The sequence below is a fragment of the Nannobrachium achirus genome (genome assembly GCF_963921795.1).
Source record: "Nannobrachium achirus genome assembly, chromosome: 24".
NCBI classification, from domain to species: Eukaryota; Metazoa; Chordata; class Actinopteri; order Myctophiformes; family Myctophidae; genus Nannobrachium; species Nannobrachium achirus.
Window position 1 is genome coordinate 14551642 of NC_137831.1, and position 26915 is coordinate 14578556.

The following is a 26915-nucleotide window of genomic DNA, read 5'->3' on the forward strand; positions in this document are numbered from 1 at the left end:
TCCGTCACTAAAATCAAACATAACAGTGTATAATTTATTCCCTTTTGGAGAAGAAAAAATATAAAATACGGCCTTGCTTTTGAGGGCCCTGCTTGGGTTCGGCCTGAACGATTGTATGGCTCTTGGCAAAGGCCAAAAATCTATAGGCATTTGGCGAATGATGTCCTTTTTTCATGTGGGGGGCTGTTAAGTCTGACATCATTTTGTAGGCAGAGGAGAACTTTTGGGGGCAAAAGGCCCCAGCGGCCGTGAATCTTTTTTTTACTATTTTTACTATACTACACATTTTTCTTCTCTTTGTTGTTGAAAGGAAAGTGGTAGAATTATACTTTAGTCGTTATTTTTGTCTCGGATCTGTTGAAATAGCGAGGGACAGATATTGATAATAAATCTGCTTGGAGGTCTGACTACAAAATGATGTCACGGCTTAAAAGCCCCATTCCAACTTTGGTAGTTACGCAACTCGTGTTCAAAGATCGTTCCAACAGGTCCTTTGGGCCTGTAAAAAAAAAATTTGTCAGAGGAATTATTACCCCTTTAATAGCACCGAGGCATGTAGACGCTGAGATGCAAATGTTTCACGCTCTGATATACGTACGCACAATCCTACACCCCGCGTCGTCGCGGAACTGCCGTGCATCTGCTGTAATTCTGCATACGGGCTGACATACTCGAGACCCATTAAACTGCGTTCCACTCGGATGCTAAACCAAATTAGTGGAGGTCTTGAACTTCACACCGAGTAACGTGTTACCATTTACTTGCTCTATTAGTATTCTGTTAGGATGTAGATGGTTTAATGACGAGAGTTAGAGACCGTTCGGGGGGAGAGAAAGGGAGAGAGAGACAAGAGCAGGGGAGAAAATGTGTGTCTGCACGCACGTGTGTGTGTGTATGTGTGTGTGTATGTGTGTGTGTGCGTGTGTGTGTGTGTGTGTGTGTGCGCGCGTGTGCGTGTGCATGTGCATGTTCCATGAGTGAGTGAATGGGATAAAACTCACAGGGAGTGTTACAGAAGGGCGAGATAAATCTCGCCAGAAGCCAGTCTCCAACAATGCTCCGTCTCTCTGTCTTTCTAAATAGAAACGTTTCAATGAAGTCCCACTGAGACGTGGGATAAATCAATTTGCCCAACGCTGTGTCTAACACTCGCTCACTCCTTCAACCGCCACAAGCCTCGCGTTGCCTTTTAAAGATGTCTGTTTCGACGGTGTGTGTTGACAGGGAAAGGACCTCGATAGTTGTTACACCTGCAAGTGTATATATATATTTTTTTCTCCACACTTTTCAAGGCCCTTTTTACATCACAGGGAATGTGTGAAATAAGAAGTGTTCTACTTATTTGTCTCTCTTATACACAATAACTCTGGTATTGCGGCAGTATAAAGGCAGTTCTCCACAGCCGCGAGGAGCTAAACATTGAATTTAAAAGACACTGTATGACGCGTACGCACAAACAATTCAGGTCCACTCCAACCCATACGTTTGACAATTTATTCTTGCAGACGTTAGGTACAACAGTTCCCAGCATACCGTTAACTAAAGATGGATGTTAAAGATGCGTTTCTAGCGGTCAACAGAAAAATTGTCCTGTCCCATGCTCACCCCCTCTCCGTCCAATTCCTACTGTGCCCAGGTGAATGCCATGAGTAGCTATTAGTAGCGTGGCAGCGCCCGCAGCCCCGGTGCCCACGCTCACCACCTACTAAGAGTGCAGTGCCCAATATGTCCATCAAAGTGCACACTTCACCACAATACTTGGCATAAAATTCAGTCAGATTAAGTCATTCTGGCTCCTACATCTGGCATTCCTATTTCAGAATGTTTCGCAAAGATGTTTCACTTTTTGTGAACAGCCGCTTATGTATAAAATACTGTAAAGTGGTTCAACCTCTGCTGTCCATTTCCCTGCAGAAATACTACATGTATTCGTCACTGTCGGGCAGAAACCTTGTATCTCCAAGTTTCAAATGTGTATTTCTTTTGTAAAGTAAAGCCCTGCTTCATCATACAAGACTGTCACACAAGACTAGTGAAAACAGCCGATCTACAAGCACACAACGCCTCCCACCGTGAGGCGTTGTGTGCCTGCATGTAGATCTGCTATTTTCACTAGTTTACATCATGTTTTAAATGATAAATACAAAACAAACTGTTTTGGACATAAAAGGTTTCCACCGGGGAACGACCATACACTTTCACTCCCACACCCACTTAACTGAAACATCCCACAGAATGTGATACAACGAAGCCTACAGTGCGTCGCGGAAATAAGCGCACGCACTCGGAAAATGTGCACAATCAGCCTTCTTCCCCCCCTGCCGTCCGATTTGATTTGCCTCTTATCTCTGGGTGGCAATGCGGCGGTTTCTCCCCCACTGTGCTGTGGACTGTCCGAGCGCTGCCCCGTGAATGGGTGAGTGGACACGCCAAAGAGTCTTTGGTACGCTGTCAGTTAACTCTCAAATACCCGGAACGCGCCCGAGTCGCGGTAGATTTTAAACACTTTAACCATTATTTTTATGCTTTAACCATTGAAAAATAGCAGATATACAAGCTCACAGCGCGGCACCGAGTGCCGCGCTGCGAGCTTGTAGATCTGCTATTTTTTAAAAATCGTGAAAAATGTGTGCAAGTCTTTGAATATCTTTGACCCGATCTTTGACCCGACTTCTAAATCCTTCCTCTGAATCAGTGGTTCTCAAACTTTTTCATGTCAAGGACCCCCGAAATTACAGGTATTTGGTCGCGGACCCCCCATCTCAAAATATGTTGTTCCAGGGACCACCCGGAAGCAAATATTTGAGTTACAAATGTTCGCTTTTAAATAGATATATTCAAAGACTTGCAAAGAAATATCATGATTTTTCAAAAAATAGCAGATCTACAAGCTCGCAGCGCGGCACTCGGTGCCGCGCTGTGAGCTTGTATATCTGCTATTTTTCAATTGTTAAAGCGGTCAATAATCCTAGGCCTAAATGGGTTAAAAGTGGCGAGAGCAGCCAAGAAAAGCATGGAGTCTGCCTTAGCGATTCGTAGCGCTGGCAAAAGAGCACATCAGGTGGTGTGGCCTGAATGTCTGTCATGCATAACCTTCTATAGAATTATTTTTCCTTTTTTTTTTACTTCCCTTTTGACTGGCCGTGGTGCTAAAGGATCTTTAGTGGACAGACAACAACAGCAACAATAAACATTCAGAAAAAGGAAAGGACTTGTTTTCATCAAAATGCAGGATTCCAAGGGAGATTTTATAAGCATTCCGGGCATTTTTTTTTTTTTTTTTTGGTGGCTATACAAGCAGGGGACTTCATGCAAGTGACATGGTTCTTTTTAACCTCGCCTACCAGGCTTTCTAGGGGAACGCCTGGTGTTCGTTCACTACAGGCCGTTTGATTTCCGCCCAATGCGGAAACCACTAGAAGCGACGTTGCTTTGTTTTGTTTCCCCCCGTTTGTCAATCCCTATTAAAATGCTTAAGTAGCCCAGTGTAGTCTTTCCAGTCGCTACCAGTTGGACTAAAATATGCATATAGATTTTTTTCAAAAGCAAAACTACTCAGCATCAAGGAGTTTATTAGGTAGGCCCTAAAGGTATGTCCTTGAGCGGAGGGGAATTATTTTGGGTTAAAACTGTTTCCGGTGGATAGTTCCGGCCACATTGTAGTCCTTTGAGTACTACAACATGACGTGTTATGGTTTCCGCTCCAGACCGGTTACAAGCCCGAAAAGTGAAGTGATCCCAGACTAGGTTCTTTTAGCTTGTGGGTTGGTCAGATTGTACTGTCGGGCCAAAACGTTCCAATAGTTGCTTCCACGCAACACCTATCTTCTTGTATTTATTATGGTTGCTGTCATGCCTTGAAATAGGAATGCAATGTTTTTGTTGCTCGGAAAAAAGGCATATAAGGAGGTTAGAGGCAAGTGGGGAAACAGGCCATTTTACATACCAGTAATTCAAAGGTGCTGAATAAAAAATAAATAAAAAGAAAAACATGGTGGCCACCATTACAGTAAACTGTGACGTACTCAAAGGGGTCCACACACACACACACACACACACACACACACACACACACACACACACACACACACACACACACACACACACACACACACACACACACACACACACACACACACACACACATGGCTTTGTCTGTTTGTATGTATGTCCCACAAAGCTTGCCATCGGCCAAAATTAACTCATAAAAAGTACTGCTCACTTCACACAGGGCTGCACTGGCTACACAAAAAACAGGTGGCCGTGCACAACCTGCATTCATCAGCCTACAGCCACAGTTTGGTGTGACCACATTGTTCACATTGTTCTCCCTCCAATGTGCAGATGTTGTTTTTCACTGTTCACAGTGAAATGTATTTCTTTCTCCAGTGGATTGTCAGGTGTCTCCTCAGGTCACCCAAATGACTGAAACTCTTGCCACACTGTTTACAGTGAAAAGGTTTTTCTCCAGTGTGAATACGCTGATGACCCCTCAGGTGACCCGACTGAGTGAAACTCTTGTCACACTCTTTACAGTGAAAAGGTTTTTCTACAGTGTGGATACGCAGGTGAATCTTTAGGTCACCTAACCTACTGAAACTCTTGTCACACTTTGTACAATGGAAAGGTTTTTCTCCAGTGTGGATAAGCAGGTGAATCTTTAGGTCACCTAACCTACTGAAACTCTTGTCACACTTTGTACAATGGAAAGGTTTTTCTCCAGTGTGGATAAGCAGGTGAATCTTTAGGTCACCTAACCTACTGTAACTCTTGTCACACTTTTTACAATGGAAAGGTTTTTCTCCAGTGTGGATAAGCAGGTGAATCTTTAGGTCACCTAACCTACTGAAACTCTTGTCACACTTTGTACAATGGAAAGGTTTTTCTCCAGTGTGGATAAGCAGGTGAATCTTTAGGTCACCTAACCTACTGTAACTCTTGTCACACTCTTTACAGTGAAAAGGTTTTTCTCCAGTGTGGATAAGCAGGTGAATCTTCAGGTCACCTAACCTACTGTAACTCTTGTCACACCTTTTACAATGGAAAGGTTTTTCTCCAGTGTGGATACGCAGATGTCTCTTGAGGTTACCTAAAAAAACTAAAGCTTTTCTCACACTGTTTACATACAAAAGGTTTTTCTCCTGTGTGGATTCCCTGGTGAGTCTTCAGTCGACTTGAGTGACTGAAATTCCCGTCACACTGTTTACAGATGTGAGTTTTCTTCCCTGCATAAGTCGGCCGACGTGTCTTAACTTCTCCTGGTTGAGTCCTGGTGAACTTTTGATGACTGTAAGTAAGCCTTCTGTCCGTCTTTGTCCCCTTGTTCCTGGCTGGTTGCAATTCTGGTGATTTGCTGGAAGGATTCTGAGGGGATCTGTCCATGTATGGGCGTTTTGCAGTGGAGGTCATCATGGCTCGATTTAGACCACACTCCTTGCTGCATGGAGTTGCGGTTCATCATCAAATCTGCATCTATTCATGGACTGTGATAGGGACAGAGGTTTAGGTTCGTTGGGTAATGGACTACTTATCTAGCTCCTTTCCTCACAACACTGAGAATGAACACCGAATATTCTGGTCTCTGTGGAATGAAGTGTAATTCAAATATATTTTCTTAATCTTACAAATGCTGAGCAGAGCACTGGTCTGACCTCACTCACAACACACGCGGTTGCCGTGTATGCCTGACAACACTGATGTGCGCGGGATGAAAGAGATCCATGTCCAAGCCATTATTAGACCCGCAGTTTATTTGTTTCTGAGCGGTGCTTCTGGAAGGAGCTAAGCTCCAACATCTGTCTTTGTCCAGGACTCGAAGCGTGGCTTACATCTTTGCCTATACGTCTTGGCACAAAGCACTCACAGTTTGTTGTACGCCCATGGTCACATTGGCCAAGCTTCGTGGGCTCAGTTCTCGGTCCCCTATTGTTCTCCCTGTAGGCCTATATACTGCCGCTGGGAGAACTTATTACCGCTCACGGTGTGAATTTCCATTTCTATGCTAATGATACCCACCTACCCGTGCTCTAGTCTAGACCCCTTTGCTGTCATGTCTGTCCAGCCAGGGCATACGAGCGGTGTGGAGAGAGGCTTGTGGATCACGTTACCGTAGGGCGTAGGCAGTAGGTTTGTTGTGTTGGGATTTGGAACACTTGTGGCAAAGGAGAGACATGCAGCAAAATAGGCCTACTTTTATTTATTTTTCTGTTTTGGCTGTGATCGACGAACTGAGCGGAAGGTGGAGCGAGCGCGAAGCGAGAGATGCGCAAATCAGGTTGAGCGACGGAGCGCGCGGGGGGGAGCGGAGCGGCACGTAGCGGGACATAAGCCCTCTGGAGCGGGGAGCGGGATTTCTACTTGCTCCGCTCCGCTTGTATGCCCCTGTGAAGTTGTTTACGAAAAGTTAAAGTACAGTAGCTACTACGGAAAAATAATGCCATTGGTGTACACCAAACTTTATGCACATGTACAGCTGAGGATGCTTTTTTCATTCTCTTTGCTTTTTTGCCTTTTGCACTCTCTTTCTTTCCCAAGTCATTATTACTTATTATTATTATTTTTTCTTTAGATGTGTTGTTTTCTGTTGTTCTGCTTTATTTTATATATAGCACTGCATTGTCTGTAAGGAAGCCGAACAAAAATAAGTTTTACTCTTATGTACCTGTACAAAAGACGTAACAATAAAGTACAACCTTGAACCTTGAACCTTGAGTACAGTAAATACCTTTCGAGTAAATAATAACTACATTGGATTAAATGGAACAGGCTCTTTTTGTCAATTTCCTGAAAAGTTATTGTTTAACACGAGTTAAGGTGGTTGCACACTGCTGCGTTTTTCGTTGCGAAATGCGTTTTTCAGGGCAAGGAGAGAGAGAGAGATAGAGAGAGCAAGGGACCGAGTGGTGCGCGAAACGGGCGGCAGTGTGCAAACGTGATTGACATAACCTGAGGTTGATTTTTTATTTGCGTGCTCCGAAATTCACTCCGATATTCGGCCCGAAAAACGCAGCAGTGTGCAACCAGCTTTACACGACAACAGCTTGTGTAATGGATGCGGTCTGCATACTAGGCTACATCCTAACTTACAGCTCATCACCAACCAACTATACTTGCTTCCTGTATGGTTGAGGCAGTCCAATGGAAGAACCAGCTTTTTATTCATGTGTTTATCTTCCTGTGGCCTTATGCGTGCACAGGCCCGGATTTATATGACATGAGCCCCCTGGGCAAGGGGAAATAAAGAGGCCCTCGTGCGCGCGCAAAAAATGTGTGTAGCCTATGTGTGTGGAAAGTACCGGATACATAGATTGGGCGGGCTTTAGACTGCACTAAGCTTTCAGAGCAGCTACTGTACATGCAGTGCGGCCAGCAGAGCAGAAGCTCTCAATGTTATTACCATAATAAAACAAAATGTACAGTAACACAAATATCACTTTATTTGGATTGCAATACTTTAAAATGTCATCATTAAAAATCATTACATTTCATAAAAAAATTAAGGCCCCCGGGCACGTGCCCACCCTTGCCCAACGGTAAGTCCGGGCCTGTGCACGTGCACACCCAGTCCTATTTCGAGTCAAAGTCAATGAAACGTGAAAAGTCAATTCAATCAAACAGCAGTGACACTTGATCCGCGCAGATCAGGCTCCTCATAGCGTCTCTCCGTTCCTTATATGGGTAACGTGATATCCATGCACCCCTGAGATCTATCAACAGCAGGGGCGTCACAATGGGGGGGAAGTGGGACTAGAGTTACTAGGGCCCAAGGTGGAGGGGCCTTATTTCATGCTTTAACTATTGAAAAATAGCAGATATACAAGCTCACAGCGCGGCACCGAGTGCCGCGCTGCGAGCTTGTAGATCTGCTATTTTTGAAAAGTCGTGAAAATGTGTGCAAATCTTTGAATATATGATTTTTTTAAGCGAACATTTCTAACTAAAATTTTGCTTCTGGGGTGGGGGGTCCCTGGAACTACATATTTTGAAATGGGGGTCCGTGGGACAAATGCATTTAATTTTGGGGGTCCTTCACATGAAAAAGTTTGAGCACCACTGACATAGAAACATAGAAGGATTTGAAATATTCAAGGACTTTTTCCACGATTTTTTTTCCAAAAACAGCAGATCTACAAGCTCGCTGTGAGCTTGTATATCTGCTATTTTTCAATAGTTAAAGCACTAAAGCCCGCAGTGAATCCTTGTACCCAGGGCCCAGAATTTTGGTGCGACACCCCTGATCAACAGCCGCATTTCCTTTGCGTCCGTATCGGCTTTGTCGTGGGAATGAGTGTGCACTCTCTGCCATGACCTTAACTCTCACTTTCCAACCCCTTGCTCTCTCACCTGTAAAACAATCCTCTGATATAGAGAGGCCGAAACCTTAAAAATAACATCGACGGGATATTGAATGAACATTGTTCTGTCAATATGGCACCACCATTATTCTGCTTGGGTGTTCCTGCAAGCCTTAGGATTCCATGAAGGAAAATGTAGTCAAGCACACTCACGTTTTATTCTATATGTCCTTATGCCCAGATCCCTCAGCAAGCAATTATTTCTATAATAACCACTTAACTACCGTTGTTTTGGGTTGGGATTGGCACATTTCCTGGGGCAATCTGCCCAGATCATGCATGTCACACGTGTCTTCTTCTTCTTCTTTTTTAGTTTTTTACTCCAACTACGAAGTGCACATCATGGGGTGATCACTCCTTGCCTCCTTTGAATTGTTTTATTTTTATTTATTTTATTTTTATTTTGTTGCTGAGTGAGGTCAAAAGACAAAGTGACATGAGTGAGATGAAAAAACCTGAGTGAAATGTGCCAATGTAAACCAGAGACATCGGTATATACTGTAATTATTTGCATGACGGACAATAGCCGATATCCAAGCTCACAATGCATTGAGATGCAACACTTAATGATCTAAGATTATTATTGCGACCGTTAGGTCACAGTTACTATGAAAACCTCCACCGGCTGTCTGTCAGTCAGTCCCTCCTTCTGTCACATCACACTTTTGGCCCTACTCTTATCTCTGGCACCGTTGCCGATATCCATGCCAAACTTTGCACACACACACTCCTTGGCTGGGCAAACCACAACCTCCGCCCCTGATTTCTCACATGCCCCTCTTCTAGCGCCACCATGAGGTTGCTTTTTGCAGACAACAATAATGGACACAGCTCCTACAGATGTTGCCGAAAAATCACGCACAGCGGGACACAGTATCTCGCAACTCATGTCATCAACATGCATCTGGCCCATTTCCAATGCATATGCCCTCCTGAATACACCAAACTTTGTGCTCATAATAACTATGCTCTTCAAGTGCTCATTCATCAAGTGCATTTCAATGTGCACTTGAGCAATTTGCACTTACAGGCCATATGTATACATGTGACCTGGCGCATGTATCCCGATTAGGGAGTCTTACTGGTTTTTGTTTTACTCTTGGGAAGGAAAATTAGTGTGGTATGGCCATCAGTAAACTTTTTGACTGATGTTATCTGGGTTGGTAAGCTGGATATCTTGGACAACGTAATGTCTAATCAGACAGGAGTGGTCATTCTTCACTGTCCTAGCGACTCCCGTCAGTACAACCACACTTGCAATGTCCCAGAATTGCACCCTTCTGGTTTGTGTTTATTCACCTGTAATGACTTGCCTGCACAACACGGGACACCAAGTGTTCTCTCAGTAATTCCATTGTCCTTTGTCTGTCTCTTTCACTCTGCTCTGCTGAGCCGCCCCACCCTCCCTGTCCAACTCCATCTCCCTCCATCACTTCTCCCTTTCCCCTTGCTTTGACGGTTCCCTCGGGATTAATAAAGTCCTGTCTGTCTGTCTGTCTGTCTACCAGTGATGGAAGAAGTATTCAAATGTTTCACTTAAGCGAAAGTAGCAATACAGCACTGTTAAAATGAAAAGTCCAAATTGGCATCGAAATATTATTTAAAGAGGTGGTGCCATATCTTTTACTTTGTCTGTTTTGTATGTGTCTCTAAAGTTAACATAAACCCCCATGTGTGGTTATAATATGCAAATATTATGTTATAGTCCAGTGCGCCTTATATATGGATCATTCATTGACATTGACATTCCCTTTAGCACAGCTCCATCTGTTGGATGCATAACGCTACGGTAGCGTCTATTATGTGCGCCTTATAGTCAGGTGCGCCTTATATATGAAAACAGTTTGAAAATAGACCATTCATTGACAGTGCGCCTTATAGTCAGGTGCGCCTTATAGTCCAGAAAATACTGTACTTCCTGAAAGCTGAAAGCCTCTGAGTCAAAAGGCCCAACTGAAATACACTGATATAATGACATCATAATATCAACCTCTCCCCTTTTTACCACACAGCAACACTGTAAGTGTGGCTAACTTCAGCTGGGTCACCACCCACCTGACAACCAGGCATACTTAATGAACAGGTGGGTGTAGCCACATAAAAACAAAATTTTAGCAGTTTCTGTACATTTTTTAGAAGAAAAAAAAAATCATAATACCCGATGATTATGTTGTAGGGTGGGAAAGAAATCACAGCACAATGTCTTTAAAGTAGCCTACCAAAAGTAAAAGTACTCATTATGCAGAATGTTACATTTCACAGGTTGCAAATGTATAAAATGTATAAAACTTTTGAAAACAGCAGATCTACAAGAAGTTTAAATAGGGCTGAAGGGCTCAATGTATGTTTTTGAAATAATATTGATATACTGAGCTGTAATGGAGTAGAAGCAAAAGAGCAGACAATTGGAAACACTCCGGTAATGGCGTCACACGCCTCGATGAGGCACATTGATCACGTCTATCGAGCCGCCCCCGACGATAGACCGTCTGCATGACTCCGACCTCCAACACAGACCGATCGGTAGAGTGTTAATTTATTTCCACAAGTTGGTCTTGCGGAAAGGAAAGAAAGAGAAAATATTAAAAAGAAAGCATCGATTCTTCTCTCCCTCCACTTTTCTTTGACCCCCTTTTTTACCATCCACCCCAAAAGTGTTTTTGCCTCTGTGGGTACTGATAGGCTCCTTAGCGCTGACACAGGCATTAGTTGATCCCCGATAAGGCTGAGTTTGGGAGGTGATGATTTATGAAAGGCGAGTCCTATCACACGTGGAGTCAGTTTAATCTGTTGTGCAAATTTGCTTTTCTTTTCATAAGAGTAGGCAGATTTGTATTTGTCAAATATTACAGCGCCACACTAAATTATGTTGTTTAGCAATAACACCTGAAAAATGTGTTCTTTGTGGATTAAAAGACGGGTAAGGTAAGGTAAAGCTTGGTATTGTTCCGACGAAGCAATCTGATCCACGCTTCAAACGATCATGACAGCATGGCGAGCACGCCTGATTAAAGTGTGAAACGTGAATGACTAAAAACCTGGCTTCTTTTTGTGTGTGTATACTGTACATTGAACGCAGTTTCCACATTATTTCCCATCTGGTACAACTGGGAAGTTATAATCACCCTGGCTACGCTATTTAAATTAGGGGAACGTTTGAAAACAGGCTTTTCTGAGAAAGAAAGATATAAGAAAAGAGTTCTCAACCTTGGGTTCAGACTCGACAATAATTATGCCGGTATTTTTTGAATGGCATCTCTGAAATGCGAACCAAGAGGGGAGTACGTGGTGCAACACATGAGGTCACAGATATGTTTGTTTGTTACCTAGCCAAAGTGCTCCCTAGTCACATCCACCCACTCTTATTTTCATAACCTCTACTGAGGAATCTGCTTGAAAGAATAAATAAATGATCACCCAACTTGTAGTTGCCCTCTTATTGGGCAGCCTTATAAGCCTATTCGCCTACGCTGATAAGCCAGCCCTTGGGCAGTATAGCTCGGGCAACAATATCTTTAGTTTCTAATATCTTTAGTTTCTTTTTTTTTTTGTCTCCGCCAGGCCGAAAGGCATGGCCGATACCAGGGACGTGCTGGCCATTGGGAAAAGCGGGACAACTCCCGAACGGCTGGTTCGTTCCCGGCTGGTCCAGGCCAGCCATTAGGAAAAAAATAAAAATAAAACGTATGCCTTCGTTCCATTTTGGGGGCTGGGTGGCCAACAAAGTAAATCGTCACTGTCGGGCAGAAACCTCGTATATCCAAGTTTCAAATTTGTAGATTTTTTTCGCAAAGCAAAGCCCTGCTTCATCATACAAGGCCGTCGCACAAAAGTAGTGAAAACAGCAGATCTACAAGTGTGCTTGTAGATCGGCTGTTTTCACTGATTTAAATCATTTTTTAAATGATAAATACAAAACAAACGGTTTTGGACATACAAGGTTTCCACCCGACAACGACGAAATATAACTCATGTAATTGGCCCACTGGCTTGTCAGTTGTCATGATCTGAAATGGCAAATCTTTGAGTAGCAGCAGCGCAATAGAGAGAGATCTCTCTCTATAGCGCGCAATGAGGGCCTCTCTAACTTTTTCCCGGGCTGAATCAGGGGTTTTGCCCCCTGTCCATCTGTCCGTCCATCTGTCCGTCTGTGTGTCCGTCCATTCGTGTGTGTGTGCAAACAGCTGTCTGCGACGGGATCCCACCCCTTTCACTGAACGCTTCCCATGACGGCGCGTCCACGCAGCAGATGTTACGTGGGAAGGGACCTTCTGGCGTTGTGGAGACGGCTGCGACGGCGGCAGGTTTATCTACCGAGTGCGGATAATTTCCCGTTTACCGTTGTCATCTGCCGTAGCCGTCACAAAGCTTAAAGTCGCTAATCTCCGGCGCCGTTCGCCTGGTCGCTGCCAAACTGTGCACACACACTCCATGGATGGATGCCAATTCAGAACCTCTGCCCCATGTTCTAGCGCCACCATGAGGTTGACTTTAGCAAAACAATTATTTTGTGATAATCGTCATAATCGTTTACATGTTGAAAAATGTTTATGTTCAAACATTAAAAAAAATAGTGGAAATAGTAGAACTACAAGCTCACAACGCGTCACGATGTGACACGTTGTGAGCTTATAGATTGGCTATTTCCACAATCAATGTTCTTTTTAAAGTGTAAAGTTGTCAAATATGTCCTTCATTTCCTTGTATATTTAGGTTATGTGTCATATCTGCCATGTGCAACTTCAAAGCCTACAAGCCAAACAGAAATGTAATTCTCAAAGACAAAAACACAAATTGAATCGTTAATCGCAATTATTTGAGAGACAATTAATCGTCACTTAAAATGTCATAATCGTGACAGTCCTAAGTATGAACCATAGACTGTATAAAAGATATGGACAAAGCGAAGCCATTGGTTTCTATGCAGCGCATTAGCGCAAATGATACATATGGGTCCTTGGCATGGGTGTTGCCATCATAGATTGTAAAGGCACCAGAGGATGCTATTGGCTGCCAACGGTCACGTGCAACCACAGGGATACATGGGAGAATGTGGTCAGAGCCTCCCGAAATACAGCACACGAAGAATAACACAGCCGGCTGGTATCAGTTTAGTTGGCCACGCCCCCCGCAACATCATCGTGATTGAAAGGCAATTTTTAACTAGCGATAGGAACCATAAAGTATGTATGAAAGTGTTAATTAAGGTTAGAAAACGAAAGGGGAAAATGAATGGGGTCCAATGGAGAACAATTCTTTTTGCGATCGGCCCGGGGGGGAAAACAGCGCAACTAGCGGCCAATCATAGGAAGTTTTAGTTCCGTATTGGGCTCATTTTAAATCGGCGGAACTATGCCCCTGGTATGAACGAATAAGTCATGGTGAAAATGGCTAGCACCAACTCGCATCCCTCCCACTAGACATGGCTACAGCGGTGAATCGCGCTGCACTACGGCAACGCGATTCCTCTGGTGTTGTCCTCATAATTGGGGCTGCTGGGCTATGGCTTTCTGAACACATCACACGCACATAATGATTCTGTTTCAAACGTCTTCATTCCTTGATAGACTACCCTCCCTGTGGTAGCAATTATGAGACGGGCGATAACGCTCATTCAGTATATTGACCTCCATATCTGTAAAAGGGCGCTCAGAGCGCCTTTAACTGGATAATAATCAGGTTTAGAATCAAGTGAAGCAGGGCCAGTGCTAGATGAACCACTTAACGCTGTATGCTTTGGCGTATATCGAGGAACAGAGAAAATAGCCAAATGTCCAAGCTCACAGCGCGTGACATTCTCAAACAGATTGGAAAAAGGTTGCCCAAAATAAGGGAAGCCAGGGTTAACGTGGATGAAGATTAGAGAAACAGTCAGCTACATTTAACCCATGTAGGCCTAGAATTATTGAATGCTTTAGCTATTGAAAAATAGCAGATATACAAGCTCACAGGGCGGCACCGAGTGCCGCACTGCGAGCTTGTAGATCTGCTATTTTTGAAAAATCGTGAAAAGGTGTGCACATTTTTCAATATATATTTTTCAAAGCAAACTTTTGTAACTCAAATCTCTACTTCTGGGGGGTCCCTGGAACGACATATTTTGAGATGGGGGTCTGCGGCCAAATAAATGTAATTTTGGAGGTCGTCCTTGACATGAAAAAGTGTTGAGAACCACTGATTCAGAGGAAGGATTTAGAAGTCGGGTCAAAGATCGGGTCAAAGATATTCAAAGACTTGCACACATTTTCAAGATTTCTCAAAAATAGCAGATCTCCAAGCTCGCAGCGCGGCACTCGGTGCCGCGCTGTGAGCTTGTATATCTGCTATTTTTCAATCGTTAAAGCACAAAATAATGGTTAAAAAGTGGTTCAAATCTATAACGCGACGCGGACGCGCTCCACATTTTCAAGGGTTAAAAAAAAAAACAGGCCAGTGAAAAAGGCAACCATGAAGCTCCCTGTTTATTCAGGCTCACAAACTGGCCGATGTCCCACTGCGTGTGGCTTGCTCTGTGGCCAAAACGAAGAGGACAGCATTTGCACTGGGCACTTTACCCAGTGTGAATGTGAGAAATTGTAGCCTACACACATTCACACTGCAAGTGAGGCAGGGGTGGAGGGAGGAGGAGTGTGAGTGTGCAATGCATGCTTACTTGGACGGGTGACAGAAATTAAACAAATTAAGCAAATGCACCCGAGGGCGCACACGTATACCGCCGTGCCCGCGCCAACACTTCTCGCCTCTCAATTGCGACCTTGACCTTTCAACCGTCTGACCCAAAACGTCATCATCTCTCTCTTTTTTTGTATTAAAAAAAAGGGTATTTAGAAGGGACGTTGATGAACAATCCATACACGAAGTTGATGTCATGTAAACATGCTGGTCTTGCTGGATTTAGCTAGGAGCTAATTTCCATTCGTAATCACACAGAAACACAACAATACAAACAGACAAAATACAGGACTCAGGAGAGAACAAATAACTGCCTAAAGAGTTAAGAATGCCATATCAAAAATAAAAAAAGGGAAAAAAGATAAAATAAAAAAGCAGATACCTAAATGGCAAAATATGTAAGACCTCATTTGAAAATCTAAGAATTATGGTTTTGAAGGGTCAAGAAGGGCCTTATCTGTATTTGTCAGTGTATTATGTTCAGTGTACCTAATAATCTTTAAAAAATGTGCTTTTCCTATTGCGCTTTCAATGATGAGAAAGACCCTGGCTGTGAACGTGACCTTTGATTCAAAAGTGAATCATCTCTTCGAGACCGCCAACTCATCATCCTTGCCACTATCATAATCTGTGTACTTAATTAAATTCATTACTGTAAATAAAATATTGGATTTATCATGATGCTCCACCCCTCAAATGACCTTGCTTGTGACCTTAATCACCCTAGCGTCCCTTTTCTGGAAATGGTGAAAGTTTGGCAAAAATAACATTTGCAAGCCCACGGCATGTTGCAAGGCTGGATTGTTGGTCTGCTATTTCCCCATTTTGACGGACAACAAAGTATATAGGGTTTAAATAGTTAACCTTTGGCCTTTTCAACCAAAAATGGCGGGCCTTTTCAACCAAAAATGGCCATTCCCTCCAAAGTTCCATAAACTGCCCATCTTGGTTTGGTAGTTGCCAAGCAATATGGCAAACAAACACAAATGGATGGACAATATCGTCACTGTCGGTTTCACATTCGTATGTTTTTTTTCGTAAAGTAAAGCCCTCCTTCATCATAAAAGACTGTCACACAAACCTAGTGAAAATAGCCGATCTACAAGCACACAAGGCGAGGCGTTGTGTGCTTGAAGATCGGCTATTTTCACTAGTTTAAATCATTTTAAAGATGATAAATACAAAATGAACAATTTTGGACATACAAGGTTTTCACCCGACATTGACGATATACATTATACAATATACACCCTACCACTCCTTGCTGAAGGCAGGCTAATTATTAATGTCAGCTGACATTCATAGGTTCTGCATGCGTCACTGTCACAATGCATTGCATTTTAATATCAGAACGTGTCTCGTCCTGACAAATCCCAGCAGGACGCGAGGGATTGAAGTTCAGCGAAAGCCCCGTGTGTGCGGCGGCGTGCGTGGGTGCGTGCACGGAGCATTCTTTCTCATCTCATCGGGGCACGTCCCACTTATTATGCCACGCTCATAACTTCAGCGCGGCCTCTGTCATTTGCTGAGTGAAGGCAAATGACAACATTTACTGCGATGGCAGTCATTTTCAACATGTAATTTCCGTCGACAATGACAATCTGCCCCCCAGGGCTTTATTAGTCAGCGCAATGTCTGCTGCCGCGCCAAACTGTATGTGGGAGAGACAACTGGTGGGGAGAGATTGGGAGGGAAGGGGGAGAGGTCTACAGTACGTGGTGTTGTGCAGTGGTGTAAAAAGTACTCACATTCTTTACTAGTAAAAGTATCAATACTACAATGTAGAAATACTTTGTTACAAGTGGAAGTCCTGAATTAAAAATGTACTTGAGTAAGACTATAAAATATTGGCATCAAAATGTTCTTAATGTATCATAAGTAGAATACTCATAATGCAGAATGTTTTCAAATCCACAACTTTCCAATGCCCCGTAGTGCATTGCGCAGACGCTGTACCGAGCTTCCGGCGCCGCAGCCGAGTGTGATTTACAAGCTCACAACGGGTTGCATCTGCGACGCGACGTGAGCTTGTATGTCTACTGTTAAACCGGAAGTGTGGTCCAAACAGGTCCAAATAATCTCCAGTAAACTCCCGTGGAAACAGGTGGATACAAATCATTTGAACATAGCAAATCTACAAGCTCACAAAGTGCCGCGATCGCGGCCTAAATGTATATTGGGTTGAAGTGGTTAGTGTATGTTTTGTAATAATAATCAAAATCTACAAAGTAATTAGTAACAATAGGTTTCAAATAAATGTAGGCCTAGTGGAGTAAAAGTACAACGTTTGGATCTGAGATGTAGTGGAGTAAGTAAAAGTATTGGAAATTGAAAATACTCAAGTAAAATACAAACACCACATACTTGTACTTAAGTACAGTGCTTGCACTTAGTTACTTTCCACAACTGGTGTTGTGTCTGTGTCAGTGTCGCCATAATATAGTGCACAGACATGGCAGAGCCAAAGGAACAGAGGCTAATGAACACGGTGCCTATTAAATCCAGCCACAGTTCACTGGATCTGGAAGATATCTTTCAAACTGTTTTCTTACAATTAGATTTTTCTTTTATTTCCTTACTTGTTTTTTTACTATTCTGCTCAAGGCTTAAAGCAACACCCCTTCATTTTTACAGTGCCTTAGACAGAAGCCCACTTGTTACCGTCCCAATTCACAAGGCACAAGCGATCGCCAAGTGGCATGATGGCATGATAATAGTCCAAAAGCCAATTATTGCTTTGTGACAACATTCTGTAACGACCCTGCAAGAGATAAGGCCATAACTCGCTCCACCAAGCAGGCTAGTCTTCTTGGCATTGTGGGTTGCTTGCCTTGTCTGCTGAGTGGAGGACCGGGGTTCGCGTCCCAGTAGGGAGCGAGCTGCCTCACTCAGTCCGCCAAACGTTACAATACGATCCTAATCATCATGAAACATTCTGAGTCGTTTGAGTCAGTAGTTCAGTAGTTACATTTATTGTCCCAATTTAGTAATCAAGCTTAGCCAATTAATGGGATCTACTCAGGCTTCTGTGACCCCAGACAGTTTTCAAGTTGCTTGAGTCAGTATGTAGATATTTGATATTCATTTTATCAGCCACGCCTGTTCGGGGTGCTCCCAAGGGCCGTAGTATAGACGATAAAATGACCCAAACTCTTTAGTTCGAAAGTGGAATATCCCTTTAATCCTCCCCCACACATGTATGTGTTAACGCTGCTAGCATGAGGAGCCCCCACCGGGAAGACTTACAGTAGCACCTCCTGTTCTTCACACAGGCACAGTTTGTATAGATGGTCACTGCAGTGGATTTGAACCACTAAGTCTCCATGGTGGTGGACAGGCATTTTACCTGTGGTCCACCCGAGCACCCCTCTTGACTCCCATTTAGGCCTATATGTCCGATAAAAAAAAAACCTTAATTAAAGACCTAAGTCCTATTTGAAAATTAGCACAGTTCTTCAGGAAATTACTCATTACTTTTTTTTTTTTTTTTTAATGACTGTACTACATACAATACATACTGTAATACACAAAAATGTGTTCCCGGCCTGAGAGGGTAATACACTTTAAAGGGATATTACACTTTCAAAAAACTTTTGGTCATTTTATTGTCTAATCAGGCTTTTATGAACACCCTGGACAGTTTTTAATTTGCTTGATTCAATATTTTGATATTTGATGTAAATGTTACCAGGCCCTCCAGGCCCAGGGCCTCTCCCCACACACACACCCATTGTAACTTCAAACTTCATTTTAACCATGATAGATTCATTAAAAACACCCATTATTTTTTTCTGGTGACTCACACTACTCTCCTAATATGTGAGCAGGCCGTGTTTTTTCAATAACCCTTTTCATTTATTTGTAATAATTATTTTTTGTATTTAATTTAATTTAATTTAATTTTCCCAAATAATTATTAAAAATAAATGAAAAAAGTTATGGAAAAAAAACACGGCCGGCCTCACATATTAGGAGGGTATTATGCGTCACCAGAAAAAAATAATGGGTGTTTTTAATGAATCTATCATGGTTAAAATGGAGTTTGAAGTGACAATGGTTGTGTATTTGGAGAGAAGCCCATAAGCTGTTTCCCTGTTGAAAGTGGAATATCCCTTTAATGTGTACCCGTCCAGAATGGGTTAACCTGTACTTGAGGACTGTGTCAGTCGATCCTACCTTATACTGTAAGGGGATAGCACCGTATACTGGGGTCTACACCGCCCATAGCTTTAGAATGTACCAAGGATATCTTAAAAAATGAACAAAATCTACCTGGAAGCCTATTATGTAAGTTTGCTAAAATGGGAGTTATATGATCTGTCTTCTTCTCTCCATGTGCTGTATTCTGCATGGTTCACCTTGCAGAATGCAAGATGAACCCAACTTTGTGGAGTACAGAGAGACTTTGCAATCGATACCCGGGAAAAAATAAGAAAACGCAACCAAAACTTTATCACAGCACATATTATCTGGAATTTTAGTGCCTCGATCATTTACACCATGAAGCATATTCTTTGTTGCTGACCGTACCTTTTAAAAGTCACTTTTCATTCCTGCTCAGCACAATTATTATGAGTTGTGAGAGGAGATGGCTGCTGTATTGGTTTTGTTTTCTCCAAAGTGCATGTCACATATATATTATACCAAATGCAGGGTTCCATTCGAACAACTAAACTAAAAAACAGAGAAAAAAGGTAGGGGAGATTTTCTCTTATAGGCCATTGGTTCTCAACCTTTTCCGGCCACGACCCCCAAAATAAACATATTTTAACTGGAGACCCCCACCCTGACGAGCACTAAGCGTCGAAGCATTGCATTTCGTATAACACGGTTCTATTGTGAAAATAGCAGATCTACATGCATGTTGATACCTCGATATCGATACATTTTTCGATATATTGCCCAGCCTTAGCTGTCAGGCATCAGAGTCTATGTGGCATGGGGCCGGACCACTAGGCCAGCGGGCTACCCTACAAAAGTAAGACATGTGAGTACTGTTTCCCAGCACTGGGATGCTCTCCATCTCCATCTCTCTCTCTGTGTGTGTTTACGACGTGGAATGTGGCATGCTTGTACGGACCGTGTCCTCTCTCCTCTCTCTCTCCCCCGGAGAGAGCACGGCTCAATCAAGCGCCCTGACAGGGGCTGCCATCTCTCATTTGGACACCGCAGTGATCCAATTGGCAGGAGCTCGCATTACTGGCCCTGCCTCGGCCGCTCGATGCGAAGCGCTGACGCTGCACAATGGCAACTTCCAGTAGGGTTTGCTTTTGCTGCGGACTCGACTGCAAGGCAGGCAGGGGGGATTTGGGCTGAGGCCTCCTTTAACCCATTTAGGCCTAGAATTATTGAATGCTTTAACTATTGAAAAATAGCAGATATACAAGCTCACAGCGCGGCACCGAGTGCCGCGCTGCGAGCTTGTAGATCTGCTATTTTTGAAAAATCGTGAAAATGTGTGCACATTTTGCAATAAATATATTTTTCAAAGCTAACTTTTGTTACTCAAATCTCTGCTTCTGGGGGGTCCCTGGAGCAACATATTTGTAGATGGGGGTCCGCGGCCAAAAAATAAATGTAATTTTGGGGGTCCTTGACATGAAAAAGTTTGAGAACCACTGATTCAGAGGAAGGATTTAGAAGTCGGGTCAAAGATCGGGTCAAAGTTTTTTTTCACGATTTAAAAAAAAATAGCAGATCTACAAGCTCGCAGCGCGGCACTCGGTGCCGCGCTGTGAGCTTGTATATCTGCTGTTTTTCAATAGTTAAGGCATAAAATAATGGTTAAAGTGGTTAAAATCTAACGTGACTCGGGCACGTTCCGGGTCTTTGGGAGCTAATCGGGCTAATTCTGAATGGTCCAGGACCATTCCAAAGGGTGTGTTCATCATGGTGTATTAATCTTTCAGTGAACTGATGCTGAACTCCTCGTCGGCGAGGAGAGGGGAGGGGAGGGGGGATAATTACCAGGGAGAGAGAGAGAGAGAGAGAGAGAGAGAGAGAGAGAGAGGCTGCAGAGGAGATGACGTCTCTCCTCCTCCTCCTCCCTGTATGAAGCCCCACACATATCCTCTGCTAACTGTCAGCATTAGAATGTTATAGAATATTGATAACATAATGATATACGTATAGTTTTGTGCAAAAGAGAATCGAGTCAATGGACAGTTACATACTGTATCATGCTCGGTAACATCATTATCATAATCATCACCGTCATCATTGATTGATTGATTAATTGATTGATTGATGTGCATGAGACTGAACAATGTGTCCATATAGGGGCATTCCAAGATATGGGCTTAATATTGGTGACATCAGGGATCTATCTACATATCGTCGTTGTCGGGTGGAAACCTTGTATGTCCAAAACTCTTCGTTTTGCATTTATCATTTTAAAAATGATTTAAACTAGTGAAAACAGAAGATCTACAACCACACAACGCCTCACACTGCGAGGTGTTGTGTGCTTGTAGATCTGCTGTTTTCACTGCCTTTATGCGACGACGGCCTTGTATGATGAAGCAGGGCTTTGCTTTGCGAAAAAACATACAAATTTGAAACTTGGAGATACGAGGTTTCTGCCTGACAGTGACGATATACTGTATGAGCATAAAAGGGACCAAGGACTGGCACAGAGATCTCCATACAGTATATCGTCGTTGTCGGGCGGAAACCTCGTATCTCCAAGTTTCAAATGTGTACGTTCTTTCGCAAAGTAAAGCCCTGCTTCATCATACAAGGCGGTCGCACAAAAGTAGTGAAAACAGCACATCTACAAGCACGTTGTGTGCTTGTAGATCGGCTGTTTTCACTAGTTTAAATCATTTTTTAAATGATAAATGCAAAATGAACAGTTTTTGGACATACAGGGTTTTCACCCGATAGAGATGATATGGCGATTCATTTATGAGTGAATACATTTTCCCCCGAATTGACTTGAATGGGGACAATTCAGCACCACACTTTCAATTTCCCAGTATTGCATCTTTTGAGTTAAATATTAGATTTTTTTCTGGGGGGGTACACATTTTCACCTACATAATGACATGTCCAAAAATAGTGATTTCAGGTTGAAAGTGGCGAATGCAGGCCAGTCACAAGAACCACTTATTGTTTACAAGGTCGGCCTGGGGACAGCTTTCTCTCTGCCTGTCACCCACAGGGACCGACCGGCTCCAGTGTCTTGGTCAAGGACGCTGGCAGGCAGGGACGTCACAAGCTAGGGGGGGAAATGTGGGACTGAGTTACTAGGGCCCAAGGTGGAGGAGGGGCCTTAATTATTTTATACTTTAGCTATTGAAAAATAGCAGATCTGCTATTTTTTGAAAAGTAGTGAAAATGTGTGCAAATCTTTGAACATAATTATGTATTTTTTAAGCACTCAAACTCAAAAATGTCCCTGGAACTAAATACTTTGAGATGGGGGTCCGTGGCCAAATACATATCATTTTGGGGGTCCTTCACATGAAAAAGTGTGAGCACCACTGACATAGAAACATAGGTGTAATGCCAGTCTAAATGGATTAAACCCCCTCCTCCCCGCATATGAAGAACATTCATGGGGTGCCCACAGTGAATCCTTGTACGCAGGGCCCCAGAATGTGGTACGACACCCCTGCTGGCATGGGTACTGTGCTGTGTGTCCCTCACATGCATGTCTTCTCGGTGTGGGGGGGAACTGAGTGAGCACACACCCGGGGGGAAACCCACAGGAACACGGGGAGCAAGGCACTAACCTGGTAACATAAAGGTCAAATTAGAAACAAACAAAAATAACACTAACTGCTGGTATGCAACTAAGCACACACACGCGCACGCACGCACACGCACACACACACACACACACACACACACACACACACACACACACACACACACACACACACACACACACACAATTCTTTGCTTGAGTAAAAGTATCAATACTGCAATTAATACGTTTTCAAATGTCTAAAAATCTTTAAAAAAAAATCACAATGGGTCTCATCGCGATGCATTGTGAGCTTGTAGATCGTCTATTTTCAGATGGTCTAAATGTTTGAAGGGCTGAAGTGGTTCATGTATGTTTTGTGATAATAGTCTAAATCTACAAAGTAACTAGTAATGTTTTCAAATAAATGTAGTGGAGTAAAAGTAGAACCTTTGGATCTGAGATGTAGAGGGGTGAAGTAAAATAATGGAAATTGGAAATACTCAAGTAAAGTACAGATGCCTCAAAATTGTACAGTACTTGACTCATTTCCCGCGATCCCCGTCGAAACCGTTGATTTCCCGCTGTACCACGCTGCGATGCCCGTCGATCCCGGAAATGTAATTAGCTTTAATCATTATGAAACAATTAAAAGTATGGTCGCTGATTATAGCCGCTTCGGAGACTTTAGGCCCGCCCCCTAACTGTATCCGGTCGTATTTCCTGTTTAGACCGGATCTAGGTTTCCATATCCGGTCTGACGTCAAATCGTAGCTCCCGGCCCTTCCTTGTAAACAAACGTTTTATTTTTTATTTGGTAGCTGTTTGATTCTTGTGCCCGCCTGGCATATGATCCGCGCACATATCGTCTGCTATGTGCGCGAACGTGTCCACGTGTTACCATAGCGCACGGCTGGCCGTTTCCAATGTTTTCTTATGTAACACTGGCGGATACAGCAGGGGTAACTGCCTGGCAACGGATTTTTCTATTCCAATGGATTTTTTTTTTATTCGAAAGCTGTCACCGAGTCTACACGTCTACTAGATGAGTAGCGCACAGATAGTGCACGATGCGTGCGCGTGCCCACGTTAAAAGGTAAGGACAATTTGGCAGCTGCTTACTACAGCTATGTTTAAAATGGCAGCAAAATTGTTAAAGGACCTACACCATGAATTTTCACTTTTTCTATTTTAAAACCTTTTTTTGGGGTCCCACTGGCACCTTCTATCCTCACAAAGTCCTATTTCTGACCGTTGTGTCTTTCTCTGGTTTTGGGCAGACAGAGATGAAAAGCTTTCCACGGGTTCTCAGAACAGTGCTGTTCTGAGAGTTGACGAGAGTGACGTCACTCTCGGATTCCCGTTTTTTTTTCAGTCAAAAAATTTTTTTTTTCAAAAAATCTTTTTTTTCAAAACTTTTTTTTTTCAAAAAAATGCAATGCAGAGTCAAATATTTTTTTTTTTTTCAAAACTTTTAAAAAAAAAAAAATTTCAAAATTTTTTTTTCAAAAATTTTTTTTTCCCAAAAAAAAACTTTTTTCAAAAAAAATTTTTTTTTCCAAAAAAATTTTCTTTTTCAAAAAACTTATTTTTTTTTTCTGGAAAAACCCCACTAGCTGCGCCCCTGAGCAAACAGAGGCCGTTTTGGTATTGCAGCTGGAGAGCCTCATTATAGTAGAGCTAGAACAAACAAAAAGAATGGTCAGAGTGTTTTTTGAGGGTTAAAACCTGTCTAAGACTCAATTTTGAGCATATATTTATACAAAAAATATAGTTTTAAAAGCATGGTGTAGGCCCTTTAAGCACACTACACTTAAGTAAATGTAAATGTACAATTGTAAGGTTTCATGAAAGCAAGCGACCCGGACCTTCTAGCCTGGCAAACAGCCAATTTAAGGCACTCAGTCACCTACCGATTTCATGCAGTTTCAACATATTTCAGTTCCAAATGCTGTCGAATGTGTCCTTTGCCTACTTTATCGAAGTCAGTGTGTGGCTATAATCTATCTCACAGCTTTTCAAAGTGGAGGCCACGCAGGGGGGGGGGGGGGGGGGGGCGATTGGAAAAGATTTATCAATAAAATTAATTGTGCATTTATATAGTGCCTTTATCCCAAGTGCTTTACAATGTGGATTACACACACGCACGCACGCGCGCACGCACACACACACACACACACACACACACACACACGCAGAATGTCCCATTTGGCATGTTTTCAAATGTATAAAAACCTTTTGAAAATAGCATGTAAGGCATTGTGAGCTTGTAGATCAGCTATTTTCAAATGGCCAACATGTATAGGGCTGAAGTGGGTTAATGTATGTTTTGCAATAACAATCAAAATCTACAAAGTTACTCGATCGTTTTTTCAAATACATAATTGTAGAGGATAAAAGGCGATATTTGCCTCTGAGATGTAGCCTACAGTAAAAGTAAAAGTACTAACATTTTGAAATACTCCAGTAAAGACTTTTTTTAAACTTAAGTACAGTACTTGAGTAAATGTACTCAGTTACTTTACAACGCTGAGGTTTCAGTGTCTTGCAAGGACACTTCGCCTCTAAGCCAGGATCAAACCGGGAACCTTACAATTCCCAAGTGGTCGCTTTGCATCCTTCACATTTATCTCCTTATAGTCTGTCGACCGTCTGTGCTCTTGCTGCCATAATGGTGTAAAGACAGGCAGTTTTTTCATCCTTCCCCCGTTGCCTTTTAATACAGTGGTTCTCAACCTTTTCAGGCCATGACCCCCAACATAATAATAATAATAATAATAAACTTTATTTGTATAGCGCTTTTTAAGAACAGAGTCACAAAGTGCTTGACAGAAGAAACAGCAAAATCAAACAAGAATCAGCAAAGCACAGATTCAAAATTAATAGATGAAAAAAACACAATAATAGCATACATTAAAATCAGGACAATCATCAGGGAGCTAAGGGTTGAAGGCAGTTCTATAGAGGTGAGTTTTCAGGAGAGATTTCAAACGGGGCAAAGAGTCAGCAAGCCTTATCTCTTCGGGCAGATCGTTCCAGAGCTTTGGGGCTCTAAAAGCAAAGGCCCGTTCGCCTTTAGTTTTATACTTTCAAAATGGGACGATCAGTAGTCCTTTTCCTGTGGATCCAAGTTTACGGGATGGGACATAAGGGTCAAGTAAGTCCGAAATGTAGGACGGAGCAAGGCCAGATATGGCCTTGTAGGTGATAAGTGAAATTTTAAAATTGATTCTAAAGGAAATGGGTAACCAGTGCAGAGAAGCTAAAATGGGTGTAATATGATAACATTTCCTGGTATCAGTTAAAAGCTGTGCGGCTGCGTTTTGGACAAGTTGGAGACGGTGAATGGATTTTTTGGAGAGGCAGGAATAAAGGGAATTACAGTAATCCAGGCATGAATAAATAAAAGCATGAATGACTTTGGTCAGATCAGGGTTGGAAAGAAAGGGTTTGACTTTAACTATATTTCTCAGGTGGTAGAAAGAGGTTTGAACAACCTTCTTTACGTGGGTTTCCACGTAAAATAATCATATTTGAACTGCATGGGGACCTCCCACCCTGCACAAGCACTTGGAATTGTAGCAGTTGGCATTACATTTAGTTTGACTCGATCTATTCCAGTGTGAAAATAGCCGATCTATATGCTCACGTTGTGAACATGTAGATCGGCTATGTAATTTCTGCCTCTAATATTTGACAATCTGACCAAAGTTTGACCAGAGGTACTAAAAAGGTCTTTAAAGTTGTTAAATTGTCACTTTAGAAATGTGCAGATACCAGATATTGGGTCGGTCTACTGCCGAGTGATACAATGTTAACATTTACCTAAACATCTGGGGACCCCCCAAAATAATTTGAGGACCCCTCTGGGGGTCCCGACCCACAGGTTGAGAACCACTGTTTTAATAGACCCAAAGCATGGTCATCGCACGCGGCCAGACAGAAGGAAAGGTGACGGCGAGGGAGGGCATGCCTCCTGGTGGAGATTTGCATAAAACTGACTAGTGCCCTTTTCATAATATGGTTAAATTAGCGCCGATGTCAAATTACGTTATGTAAACAAAGGAAATGATTGTCACCTAAAAGCAATTGTCCTTCAACACTACTTCAGCATGAATGTTTGATGGCCTTCCAGGGGTGTCGCACCAAATTCTGGGCCCTGGCCTGGGTACAAGGATTCACTGCGGGCCCCCCATGAA